We start from the raw sequence: 13,584 nt of genomic DNA, 5'->3' as shown, positions 1-13,584 counted from the left end.
GGGAAGATGAGGTCATGTTGCCAAAGATGGTGGAGATACCAGTGCAATAGGCATGTCTAGTGGTGGATAAAGAAGGGTCCCAGATGGTGGCTTTGCTTCCATTGAAGGTATATGAGCTCTGTTAATGAGTATGGTGGTAGATACATCTATGCGGTGGATGGTTCATCAAGTGTAGGGGTCTATGGGCGAGGCCTCCAATTTACATGGATGGGACTGAGGTTCATATATTTGGCAATCTCTCTCTCTCTCTCTCTCTCTCTCTCTCTCTCTCTCTCTCTCTCTCTCTCTCTCTCTCTCTCTCTCTCTCTTCCACGAACATTGTTATTCGTGGAATTCCCGAAGAGAAGTTAGAGACACCTCCTTCTCTTGCCATTGTTATTGAAGATTTCTTCAAAACCCACTTTGGCATGTCCGGAGTTATGGTCTATGGAGCACATAGAGTGGGGAAGCAAGGAGCTCCTCGCTCGGGAGAACGGCCAATTGTATGCACCATGCCGGATGAGACCAAGTGAAAGATTGTCCTTGATAATAGTTGGATCTATTTGAGGAATACAAAATGTTTTGTATGTGAAGATCGCACTATTAAGCAACAAAATATGCGTCGCAAGGCATATGAGGAAAAGAATAATAAAAACAAGGAAATCTCTCATGAAGAAAATGTGCCCAAGGAGGAGGCAAGTCTCTCAAGCAAATAGGGATGCGTGACCTATGAGACCGAGTTACAATTGAAAATATGCTTTTGGAATTGTAATGGATACCCATGGAATGCGGGGGTTGGCATTGATGAACTAACAAGCAAAGCCGATGTTGTACTTCTTGTTGAAACTTGGGATCATGATACACAAAGGATTAACGGCTTGGAGGATTACAATGTACATTCATTGATGTGGTCAAAGAATCTCAAGCAACGAAGAGGACAAGGAGGGTTAGCATGTATGGTTAAGAAAGGATTGGAAGATTTTGTATCAATTGTGAAAGATGACAAGTACAAACGTTATGTATGGCTGAAAATTATGACACCAAAAAGAGCACCCATTTTTGTAGCCGGTTGCTACATTCCTCATCATGATTCTCCCTTTTATGCTTGCATGGATAGAGATCAACCATTTTCTGATTTGGAAGAGGACATTGCTTATTTCAAAGGTGAAGGTGATGTTATTGTATTTGGGGATATGAATGCTCGCACAAAAACATTGCAACATGATACTCAACAATTTGATATGCCATACATTTCAAGGGAGTTGGAGGAAGTTCACTTGTATGATCGTACTTCAATGGATGAGAAAGAGCCGGATCACTATGGAAAGTTACTTTTACACATGTGTAATAGCACGGGTATGCTCATTGCCAATGGTGTATCTTTGTGGAGTGGAACCAATGGATTTACATGTAAAAGACATAATGGGGATAGTGTGATTGACTATATGCTACTCTCTGAAGCCATCATGTATCGCATAAAGAGTTTTATGTTTGGTCAATGGACCCCGGAATCCGACCATCGCACCTTATGTATTGACCTTTCATGTGGAGAAGCAACTAAGCATGATAATCTCAGCCAAAGGAAAGAGAAGTTATCACTATGTATGGATTTCAAACGGGCACCAATGTACATTGAAATGGTTGAGAAAAAATTATGGATGACAAAGCGTGATGCACCATTGGAAACTAAATGGGAAGCTTTCAAGAAAGCTATTTGTTCTTGTGTGGAAGAATGCTTTGCCATAAAGCATCTCCATGGTATCAACAAAGATAGATCACGCAAAAGGTGGTTTGATAAAGAATGTCAAGATGCTCGAAAGTCCTTGATAAAGCTTGATGCAACTATGGACAAAGACAACTATCAAAGTCATTTGCATACATACAAGGCATTGATTCAAAAGAAGAGAAGAAGATGGGAAGTAAAGCAACAAGAATTTCAAGTCCAAGAAAAGGCACATGCATGTGGAAGATTTTGGAGAAACTTGAGAGGCAAGCGGGTTGAGAATTTTGGTAACTTGAGTCTAGTGGATATGTACACACATTGTAGGCAATTATATGAGCAAGAAAATACTGAAAAAATGCCATTTTATGGTTCACTCCCATGTATGCCGTCTTTTTTTACTATTGAGGATGTATGCGGTGGGCTTGAAAAGTTGGCCACTCGCAAAGCGGGAGATCTTCAAGGTATCAAGCCAGAGATGATCAAATGGACGGGAGATTTTACCCATGAGTGGATGTGTGATATGTTCAACCTTGCACTTCAACATGGTATGCCTTATGATTGGAGTACTAATTGGGTTAAGCCTTTGCATAAAGGAGGGGATGTAAAGAATGTAAGCAACTACCGGACTATAATGATTGGGTCTCTTATGGCAAAGTTATTTGGGTGCAAAATGGAGATGAAATTGAGTGATTGGGCTGAAGAGAATGACAAGCGTGCAAAGGGACAAGTGGGTTTTCGTCGATGCCATAGAACCATTGATCATCTTGTCACTCTTCGTGTTCTCATGGAGGAAATTCGGTTGAAAGGCAAGCGATTGTATTGTTGTTTTGTGGACTTTAAGAAAGCCTTTGATATGATTCCACGTAACAATTTGTGGAGAAGGATGGAAGAACTCCAAGTGCCAAGTGAGTTTATGCTTGCGGTTTCTCGAATCTATGAGAAGGTGATTTGTCAATTGCGCATGGGAAGAGAAATTTCAGAAATTTTTGTAAGCACTATTGGAGTTAAACAAGGATGTCCATTGTCACCAACTCTCTTTGGTCTATGCATCAATCAATTGGAACAAATGGTACTTGATTTTATGCAAGAAGAAGGCATTGAAGAGGTCACTATTTGCAATGCGGTAATCATGCTTTTGTTGTATGCGGATGATGTAGTGCTTCTAGCACACACTTTAGAAGATGCACAAAAGCTTATGGTTGTCCTTGAGAACTTTTGCTTGCATAGTGGGCTGATTGTAAATGAATCCAAAACAAAGGTTATGCTTGTGAAAACCAAACATAAGGAGAAGCCATGCATTGTGTACAACAACGAGAAACTTGAAGTTGTTGAGAGCTTTAAGTACCTTGGCCTTGAGGTTCCATCCAATCACAAGTGGCATGAATGTGCTATGCGTCGTTTGGAAGCGGGAAAGAGAGCATATTATGCATTTGAGAACATGTGTAATGCGGGAAACATCAAGTGTTGGGTTCTCAAGAAGTATCTTTTTGATGCATTGGTGACACCGGTTCTTCTTTATGGAGTTGAAGTGTGGGGTGGGAGCATCTCAAAGTCTACTTGGAAAGAGTTTGAGAATGTCCAAAAGCGTTTTCTTACAAACTTTCTCCAAGTTAAGACACAAACACCATATATGCTCCTACTTCTTGAGTCAGGATCTCTTCCAATTGAGGTTATGGGCATGGAAAGGGTTGTGGAGTACATGATAAAGATGCGTCAAAACCCCTCACATCGACTTCCTACAATTGCATGGGAAGCAAGCAAAAAAGTTCAAAAGACGCATAAAAGCAAGATCTTGAGCATGGGATGGATGAAAGACATAAAGAAGTGGTTTGGGAGATGGGATGCATTACACTTGCTACATGATGCTTCAATTGACTCTCAAGTGAATGAAGCTTTTCTACAACGCCAATGTATTACGGCTTGGGAGAAATCCGGTGGGTCACGCTTCATACATTACACCACCTATATTGCCCCCAACTACAAAACCATGTTCTTCGCTGAGAGGGGAAACCGTACTCACACTTACATGCTTGAGCCTATTCCCTTGTCCGCGATACGCACTATCGCAGCAATTCAGCTTAGCTCCCATTTCCTTCGATGCGAGATAGGGCGTTGGGGCAATGGAGAAGAGTCAAATCGATTGTGCACATTATGCTCACTGCAAGTTCGAGAGTCTGAGTACCACACACTACTAGAGTGCTCAGCTTTTGATCACATCCGAACTTGCTTCTCTCACATTTTCAGCCATAACTTAGACCTACACACTTTCCTCTCCCAGCCAAAGTGTGGGCTCTCCATTGCGACTCTCATCACTACAATTTTGGAGCATCAAGAGTCACTCATCAGCCGTACACATACTACATCACATGTAACTTTGGTCCCATAGGTCATATTTGACCTCCGAGGACGATAATAAAATCTATCTCTCTCTCTCTCTCTCTCTCTCTCTCTCTCTCTCTCTCTCTCTCTCTCTCTCTCTCTCTCTCTCTCTCTCTCTCTCTCTCTCTCTCTCTCTCTCTCTCTCTCTCTCTCTCTCTCTCTCTCTCTCTCTCTCTCTCTCTGTCTCTCTCTCTCTCTCTCTCTCCATGGACGCTGTGGGAGCAGGTCGACGATGAGACTTTAAATAAATTTGTTGTATTTAAGATACATTGTCACTTTCATTGTCTTTTTGGTCCTTTCATGAGGTGCTTGTTACTGACGGTTCTGGCATTTGTGACTTCTTTATGTCTTCATTAGCACAACAACAACAAATTCTTCTACATGAGGGTCAACCCGCAAATCTTTTTGGTTAACTTCTTCTTGTGATAGTGCTTCTTGTGTGAGACGATCTTCATCTTCAAAACAATCCATCTCTTTCAGAAACTTTGATAGTTGATCATCCATAGTCTCTTGTCTATCAGGCTCTAGCTTTTCCTGTGAACAAGCTTTGCTATTACTCCAATCATTCACATTGAAATTATCTATCATGCTTTTAATTTTCTCCATGCAAAATTGCGCTACATCAAGCTCTGTGTATGCTGTAATAGAAAGCTACAATACAAGAAGAATTTTGTGAGTCAAAGTAGTTGTATTATTTATGCATTAAGTGTTAGAAATAAATAGAGTTGTGAGGTCTCTCTTTTGTAAACATGATCCAACATGGCTTTGGCATTGTATAACAAATACCTCCACACTTATGATTGTCCTTTTGTTGTGGTACCCGTCGATAAAAATGAATCATGAGACAAAAGAAACTTACAAAGACAACAAGAGATTAGCACAAGAGAGAGAACTCAAACCTAAATCTTTTGATGTATAACCTCTTTAAAAATATTACCCAAAGCATGGAGACTTTGAACGGTTCAAATAAGATGTTGATGTGACTGTTGAAAAAGTTTCAATACTTCTTTTTTTATCAATACTTTCTGTGAAGGCTTTAAATTTCTTACCCTTTAATATCCAAGTATGTTGTTTTCTCAATAGAATTAAAATAAATAACTACTTTTTCTTGCATGTCTAGCATGACAAGGCTCCAACAGTTCTTACAAAAAGATGAACTTAAATAATATTCACAATTTATAGCACTCGTTGTTGTATGCAACTATAAGTTATCTTGAAATATATGGCAAGATAATAGTTCTCATGCTTGGATTGCAATACTTAATGCAGTATATAAAATCTTGGGGAGACTTTCTTTTATCTAGAAGACAAGAGATTTGGCAGCCAATTTTAAACGCTTTATCTTGTGCATCTTTAGGAAGTTCTTCTTTGATCATGTATCATAAAAGAAATGGGTGAAAGGAGCTCTTCAATAAAGATACGAAAAATTATTACCTTAGAAAAATCATGACAAGGGTATCTGAGGTGTCATTGTCAAAGCTCTTCAATATTTGGACATCCAAAGGGACAAAGGAAAAATGGTTATCTCCTTTCATTAAGACTTTGATTTTTGGACCAAGAGCATTTAAAGTCTTTAAAACCATTTTTTCTCTTTGAAAAATCTCCAATTGTTGAGCTTTTCTCTTTAACTCTTCATGCTCATCATTTTTCAAAAATCAGTTTCTCAATTCTTTCTTGATTCGGCTAATTGCTACAAAGCCATTACCTCTCATTGTGACTTGTTTATCTCTTGGGAGGATGTCCCTCATGGGAATACAGTCACTTGTACAAAAAATGCCTCTTATTTGGTTAAGGGAAGATTGTGCAGACTATTGCAAACGGAAGTTCTTTCACACTTGTTGATGCAATGTATGTAACTGGGATAAAAAAGAACCTTTTGTCTATACTTACTTACACTTTCTAGACTTGCTCTTGTTGTCAAAATTGTGGATAATAGCTGTACAATTCATGATCTCAGTTTTGGTGATGAAATTTTAGCACCTGGCATTTTATGTCATGGAATTTATAAGCTCACTTTGTATGACAAGTGTGGTCAAAATTTTGCAATTGCAATTGTGGATTCAAAGGCTATTTCAGATGCAAAACTTTGGCATGCACATTTTGGGCATTTGAATTTTTCCACTTTGCTGCGTTCACAAATCTTTGATATGGTGCTTCATTGTCGCCTCTTGAAGTACATGTGAAGCATGTTTGTGAAGGTTGTATTTTGGGTAAGATGCAGCGTTCAAAATCTCCAAAGGATGGTTCAGTACGCGTTGCATGTAGGTTGCAACTCTTGTGCATAGTGATGTTTGTGGGCCCATGGAAACTCCGTCCTTGGGAAATTATGTGTACTTTGTGACTTTGATTGATGATTACTCCAAGCAAGCATGGATATATCCACTTAAAGCTAAGTCTGAAGTGTTTATGTGCTTCAAGAAATTTTTGGCTATGGCTGAAAATATCTCTAAATGTACTATGTGCATCCTCCATTCCAATCGAGGGGGGGAGTATATGTCTCATGAATTTAATGCATTTCTTGCTACTCGTGGGATAAAACGTCAATGTATAGTGTCGTATACACCTCAACAAAATGGCCTTGCTCAAACGAAAAATAGGTTATTTACAAAAATGGCTAAATGTATGGTCAAAAGACAAGCTTTGCCACATTTGTTTTGGCTTGAGACTATCATGTGTGCCACTTATGTATTTAACTGGTGTCCTACAGAATCTTTATAGTCTATGACTTTACATGAAACATGGATGATGGAAAGCCTTCTATTGATCACATGCACATTTTTGGATGTTTGACTTATGCTTTAGTGCCACAAACACAATGCAAAAAATTGGATGATAAGGCTATCAAATGCATTTTTGTTGATTATAGTACCGAAAGCAAAGGCTACAGGTTGTATCATTTAGCAAAAAAAAGTGTATCTTGGTTTCACAAGATGTTGTGTTTGTGATTCTGTTTAGGCCTTGTTGTCATGTACTAGAGATGGTAATGTAAGGTCACTGGATGTTTACGACTGTTTTGTCAAGAATGGACATGAAGATAAAGTGTAAAAATGTCATAAGATCTAATATCTTACCAACCTAAATGATTTTCTCATATTAAACTGATCATTTAATGTGGGAGAATAAACGGGAACAAGGGTTAGAATATAGACATGTGCTTTTGGATCCATCTCAACACAGGGCCAAGGTTAAAGGGATCTAAATGAGAGATGGTATGTTAAATAGAAATGCTACCTAATGGAGATTAAATACCTTAGGGGTAGCTTCATTAAAGACCTCCAAAAGTTAGTGTTTAAAATTCCTTTGACCTTAGGCAAGCTAGGGTGGACATTGAGGTGGGAACCCTACCCAAGCATGAGGTGCTTGTCGGATTGCTAACTAAAGTGCTTAAAGTGTTTGTGGGAACCTTGCCCAAATCTTGAGGTGATTTTTATGCTTAAAATGACTAAGGTTCTTGAAGTGTTCAACTCAAAGATAAACTCTAAAGAGGCATAAACGGTTTCCATGATTGATTGACTAAGAGCTTGAAGTGTTCAATTCAAACCAAATGACTTAAGAAGCATAAAAGACACATGGCAAAATTCTCCACATGTGGCCCTCATGATGTGCTTGAATCCCAATGGATAGGATTTAAAGGGGTCCAATGAGAATTTATATGCATAAAAATAAATAATTAAGTTCTTTCTCTGAAAGAGGAAAAAGAGGACACATGTCCCAAATGATATAATTAAATATTACTAGAGAGAGAGAGAGGTGTGGACCAAGCATGAGAGGGGGTATACTCTCCCACACACACACACACACACATTCTCTCATTGTGTGGAGTGCAAAGTGCAAGAGCTCCATCTCCTTCTCCAAGCTTGTTGAGAAGTGGAGAGCCTACACCAACACTCTTGGTTATGGAATGCAAATCCAACCAAGAGTCATGCTTCAATGAGTAATCCTGCCATCTTCTTCATCTTCATTACTATGCTAATATGCTATGCTGAGCAAGAAGGGTGATGACAAGTGAGGACTTTTTCTTTCTCCTATGGATGATTCTTCTTCCCCTTCTCTACCCTCATTCCTTGCTAGCTCTCTCCACCTTCGAAGGTGTTTGAGGCCTTGGGATTGAGGCTTGGGATAGTTAATTCTTTTTGCAAAGTTTATGTTATGCTTGTGATGCATGAAGCTTTCCATCTTCATAGCATCACCAAGGCACAAGGAACACAAATAGTATTGTAACAAGTCTCGCTCTTGATGGGAGAATCTATAATACAAACGCCTTTTGGAGGGGGGACTGCGGCTCCAAGTTAATCCGGTCCTCAACTATTGTCATGTTCTCTAATACTCTCTCTCTTGCAAAAAGTATTGTTCATGCCAAGTTAATTAAGTACTACGTTTATGTTGCTACCATCAATTAAGTTCAACCCTATGTTCTCAAAGTAATCTCACAAAAATGCTCACTCTAATTTTCTTAATTCCTCTATTCTCAAAGTTCATAGGCCATTTCCATTACATTGGTATCAGAGCATTTGGTTTCTCTTTTCTTGCTTAAGAAGAGAGGTCCTTAAGCTAGTTGATTTTGTTAATTATATTAGGGTAAGTGGGACTAGGATCTATTAACAGTTTTGTTGAGCCTACTATGTGGGATAATGTGCACATCTCGAAAGCTTTGATCTTAATAATGGGGTCTTTTTAGACTTGCCTACGACTTTACCATTATTGAGCCATAAGAAGTCCGAAAGGAGCTATCCCTCAGAAATGTTTCTATGCTAGACCCACCCACTACTCTCTATAATCAACCAATTCGAGGTGTGGGTGTAGATACTTAAGTGCTTATTTTCAAAGGCTAAGAGGAGTAGCAACTAAGGTTTTGAATTGCCAAAGAATACACTAAGTAAACACATAAGTATAATTAGCATGGCTGACAATAACCAAGAGAGTAGAATGAACATTGATAACTTTGATTTTGCACATGAAGGTGCTAATGATGATGCCCCCATGTTTATCAATTATCTTGTTACTAGGTTGAATCAAGCTGTGGGCAACCCTACTTTGCAAGCCGAAGCTACTCAACAACTTCGTGCTTATGGGATTTCCCTTCCTCTCTAAGAGGAGAGAGAGCTTAGGAGGCCTCTTGATGAGACCCCCAAAAGAAGACTCTCTCCCATACGAGAGGAGGAACCCAAAGAACAAGAAAGTAATGAATCCCTAAGTTCCTCTGAAGATGTGGCTCCATGAAGATGGCAGTCTAGATGATCTCCAACTCCTCCCAAGAGGAAACGGTCAACACAAAGTCCTTCTCCTTGTCACTCTAAAAGGGAAGAGAGAAAACAAAGGAAGAAAAGGTCAAGAAAGAGGTCACCCTCTTCTCCTTCTCCTTCACCTTCCTCCTCTCTCAACGAAAGCTATGGCTATTCTCCTAGAGAATACAAGAGGGGAGGACATCACAAATCATACCCTGCATGGGGAAGATAACAAAAGCTCAAGAAGTTCAAAGTGGGAGGAAAGAGTATCTCTTTTCTCACCTATGATGGCACCTTTGGTGCCACCGACCACTCTAAGAAAAAACCTCAAAGAAAAAACCTTTCACCATCGGTCATTGCCATTCACTAAATTCCTATTTTCTACATGTATTATTTCTTACATCTTGTAAATAAATATACATCAATAAAACAAATAAGGGCCCTCCTCATTTGCTTCCCTATATTTTCAAATATTTGTTTTTAATATATATAGCCCACACGATTCTAGATTCCATGAATTATTTATATATACTATCCTGTTTTTTTTCATCATATCTATGTATTATATTTATGCATAATTCACAACTATGCATATTTTCAAACCCCTAAAAAATCTATTAGGTCATGCTCTCACGCAAGGAGGGGCTCACCTTTGGAGCCTTATGCAAATTCAAGACTTTTTGTGAAGAAAAATAGGGTTTTAGGATTTTTTATATCCATCTCCACTCTGAATTTAAAGCGGTGGTTAAAAGACAAAATCTGGACCAAGAGCTAAATAATCACCTCAAAATATTATATAATTTTTGGAGCTACCACCGGTGAGATAGTTTTTTGAGTGGACCCCAGTCTGCCCACTTTTTCTCACAAGGCACCCCTAGTCTTCTCTCACCTCTTTCCACACTTCTACACACACACACACACACACACACACACACTTGTTAACCCTCACACACATTCCTATCACCTAAGAAGGACGCCATATTATTTATTTGGTAGAGTCAGGTACCGGGCTTGTCGATCTAATAGAAAAAGGGTAAGAGTGATCACCGATGAGAGGCACACTCTAACTGGAACATTCAAGGGTTAGTTGGCTAAGCATGTGCGTCCAAGTGTGAATGGGGCAAGCTCATATAAAAGTCAACTAAACCTAAAATTCAGGGATTCTCTCATTTGTGCAATTGAAGAGTGCTCTTGCTCCATCTCCATCTTCTTCTTCTTCATCTCCTTGTATGTGTGTGTATACGTGTGTGTGTGTGTGTGTGTGTGTGAGTGAGAGAGAGAGAGAGAGAGACAGAGAGGGAGAAAGATAGAGAGAGAGAGAGAGCGATCGAGCATTGCGACGACGGCCGCCGACGACGGTGATGCGGTTGAGCGTGACGCAGCGGCGGCTCCTTCTTCTTCGTGGCAAGGAATCCTCCACGACAGCAAGTGTAGAGCAGTGAGTGACACACCATCACCATCTTTGAGCTTACTAGTTTAGGCTAGTTGCGTGCTTGGAGCCATTTGTGGCTTGCACACAGTGTATCAGCAAGTCCCTTGCATTGCTACGTGCTACAGACACGCATATTTTTGGCACCGTTGCCGGGGAATGCCATACACTAAGCTTGAATGGCACTTTGTGCTTCTTTGTGGTGCAATTTCAATTGAAGGAAAGGTAGAGAAGGAAGGTGTGTGTGTTGAGAAGGAGTTTGTTTTGCTGATGTGTATTGTTTTGTTAATAAGGAATTGAGTGTTTTTTCTATGATAAGGTGTTAGGATTAAACTAGTAGATCCATAATACTAGTTATGTGTAAAGTATAGTAAGTAGTAAGTAGATTTGTTAGAGCTAATGAGTTACTGTAGTAGTGTGTTAGTGTGTAACAGTAGGTGTATTAGTTGTAAGTAGGTAGGTTAGGTGCGTGCGCAGTGCGGCCACGGCGACCTTATCCAAAAATAAAATAAAAAAATTAAAAAAAGGTAGGACCGGGCTCGGGAATATTTCCCAGGCCCAATCCCAAGCCCACGCTCAGGCTCAGACCTTAGTCCCCCTTTAAAAGCACGTATTTTAGCCTCACGTGTAGGTAAAAATCGACCTTTTTGAGGACCAATGGAGCTTCGAGTAATCGAACGTGGTGTTGTAAAGCACACCACGACCCCCTGAGGGATACGCTCGTTTCGAGCTATCATACGCTTGAATCCAAAAACCAATCATTAAAAAACGAGTGAAAACGGGGTACAAAACGCCCAAAAAATCAAGCGGTTAACCTTCGAGGTTATTCGCCGATGCTTGTAGGGTGTCAAAGACACATGCATCTGGGCTCTGGTCGTGTGCTAGAGACCGAGCAACTAGAGAGCATTTCGACTTATGCAAGTTCTCAATATCTACATACCTTAGGTTCCGGGCCCTCGGCGGGGACCCAAGGAAGTACAAACCAAGACCCAAACATAGTGGCTAGTGACTCTTCATCTGACTACGATGTCATAGAGGGTTACCCAATGACTAATCCTGATAGCTCAAACCAAGACAAGCATGCCATGGGCCCACGGTCTGGGCTGAGCGTACTTAGCCGCTTGAAGGAAACCTTTAGTAGAGCCACTCGCTCCGAACATGGAGCTAATGATGTAAATGAGGGGGGTGGGGAAGTAAATTCTCCATTCATGACCAACGTAGACCCTATGTCCTTAGAGAATGTGTACGTGAATACTCCATTCACTGCACCCCTTGACTCTTCAGAGCTATTTCCTTCCGAGGTTATACTACCTGATGGTAGAAGCCTTGCTGAAGTGCAAGAGGTTGAGCGGTGTATCCTTGCAGCGAGGGAAAAGTAAATCGAGAGCTTACGGAAGGCGGAGAAGCGAAGAGAGTTATAAGTGAAAGCTCCTATGTCAATATCCTTGCTAGGAGAGCAATCGAGTGCTCCTGAATTAGCAACCACTAAGGGTCAACCCATAGAGAGCCACATTGCATCTAATTCAAAGGACACCCCTAGCACCTCAAGCCTAGATGGAGCGTTCCTAAATGAGAACTGGGAGTACGAACTACAAAGGGAAACTCTAACCGACCTATACACAGGTCACACCTATCACTTCGGTTGGTTAAATGTCCTACAATCCACAACGGGTGCTACTAGTGTGGAGGATCAACAACAAAGAGTTTGTGAGGTCATCCATACGGTTATTGAGCTAGAGAGATAGAACAAGGGGATCCACATGCCTTCAATGGGTCTCATGAGATTCTTGGATACAAGGAAGGCTAAACAACCAACCTTATCGCAAATGGAGACTCCCTCGATAAGTCCGATGGATCCTTGTTGTTTCGCTAGGGGTCTCGGTGCAATCTAAGCCCAGAAGTGACAACTTTACTTTTCCAAGTCTAGCTCATCTTTCTCTTGATGACACCACAGCTACCATGCCTAGCCCAATGATGGGCATGCCGAGAAACACGCCGGACCTCATTTGTTAGTAAAGCACCACTACATGGTAGCTCAATGCCTGCAACAGTACCTACAAGTGTGTACCAATCGTATACACCCATGGGTCCTCGTACTCATGTAGTTCCTACCCCTCCCATTGTTTCAACTACCTATGCTCCACAACCACAACACCCAAAGTTCTTATTTCCATGGGACCATACCGGCTAGCATTAGCATGTCACATCCTACGTTTGCTATGCCTAGGGCCACACATATGAACTTTGGGCCGCCACATGACACAACACCGTACCAAATGTGGAACCCAAGGTCTTCCTATACGCCAAGCCCAATGCCAATACCTACTCCACATGTAGTCTCTGGAGCACCTTCACCCACGGTGCCTGCTCACTTAGGTGACTTGGTGACGTTTTCTCAAGCTATCGGTCGATCTATTGCTGAAAATATGTGTAACACGCCTGATAGAGAGCCTAAGAGTAAGGCAGTACAAATAGCCAAGCTCACAAAAAAAATTAGTGGAGACACGAATGTGAGAAAGCATATCAAAGTGTTTGAACAAATATGCGATTCTCTAGGAGAACACAATGACCTACATAAGAGTAATGCTTTAAGCCTAACCTTAAGTGGAAAGGCAGGGGATTTGTATAGAACCCTAAGGATGGAAGAAAAAACCATTTACCCTACTCTAAGGAGACTGTTCTTAAAAGAATACATATGAGAGGGAGTGCTTTGGGGTGTAGCCTCTCAGGTCCAGAAAGCCCAACGAGAGGAGGGAGAGGAAGGTGAGAGATTTAATTAGTCACTTGAAGCATTTGAATTCTCGTTGTAATCCAAATGAGCACTTCAATAATAATCAATTGCTTGATAG

At 40.6% G+C, this 13,584-nt stretch overlaps 1 pseudogene; it reads right to left on the bottom strand.

Moving 5' to 3' along the window:
• Positions 1-4,379: 4,379 nt before the first annotated feature.
• The window catches only part of LOC147451528 (uncharacterized), a 39,354-nt pseudogene continuing 30,149 nt past the window's right edge, over positions 4,380-13,584 (bottom strand).

This window comes from Adiantum capillus-veneris, chromosome 9 (genome assembly GCF_014529385.1).
Source record: "Adiantum capillus-veneris isolate H3 chromosome 9, ASM1452938v2, whole genome shotgun sequence".
NCBI classification, from domain to species: Eukaryota; Viridiplantae; Streptophyta; class Polypodiopsida; order Polypodiales; family Pteridaceae; genus Adiantum; species Adiantum capillus-veneris.
Note: the sequence above shows the minus strand (reverse complement) of the source record. Positions and strands in the feature narration are given on the sequence as shown.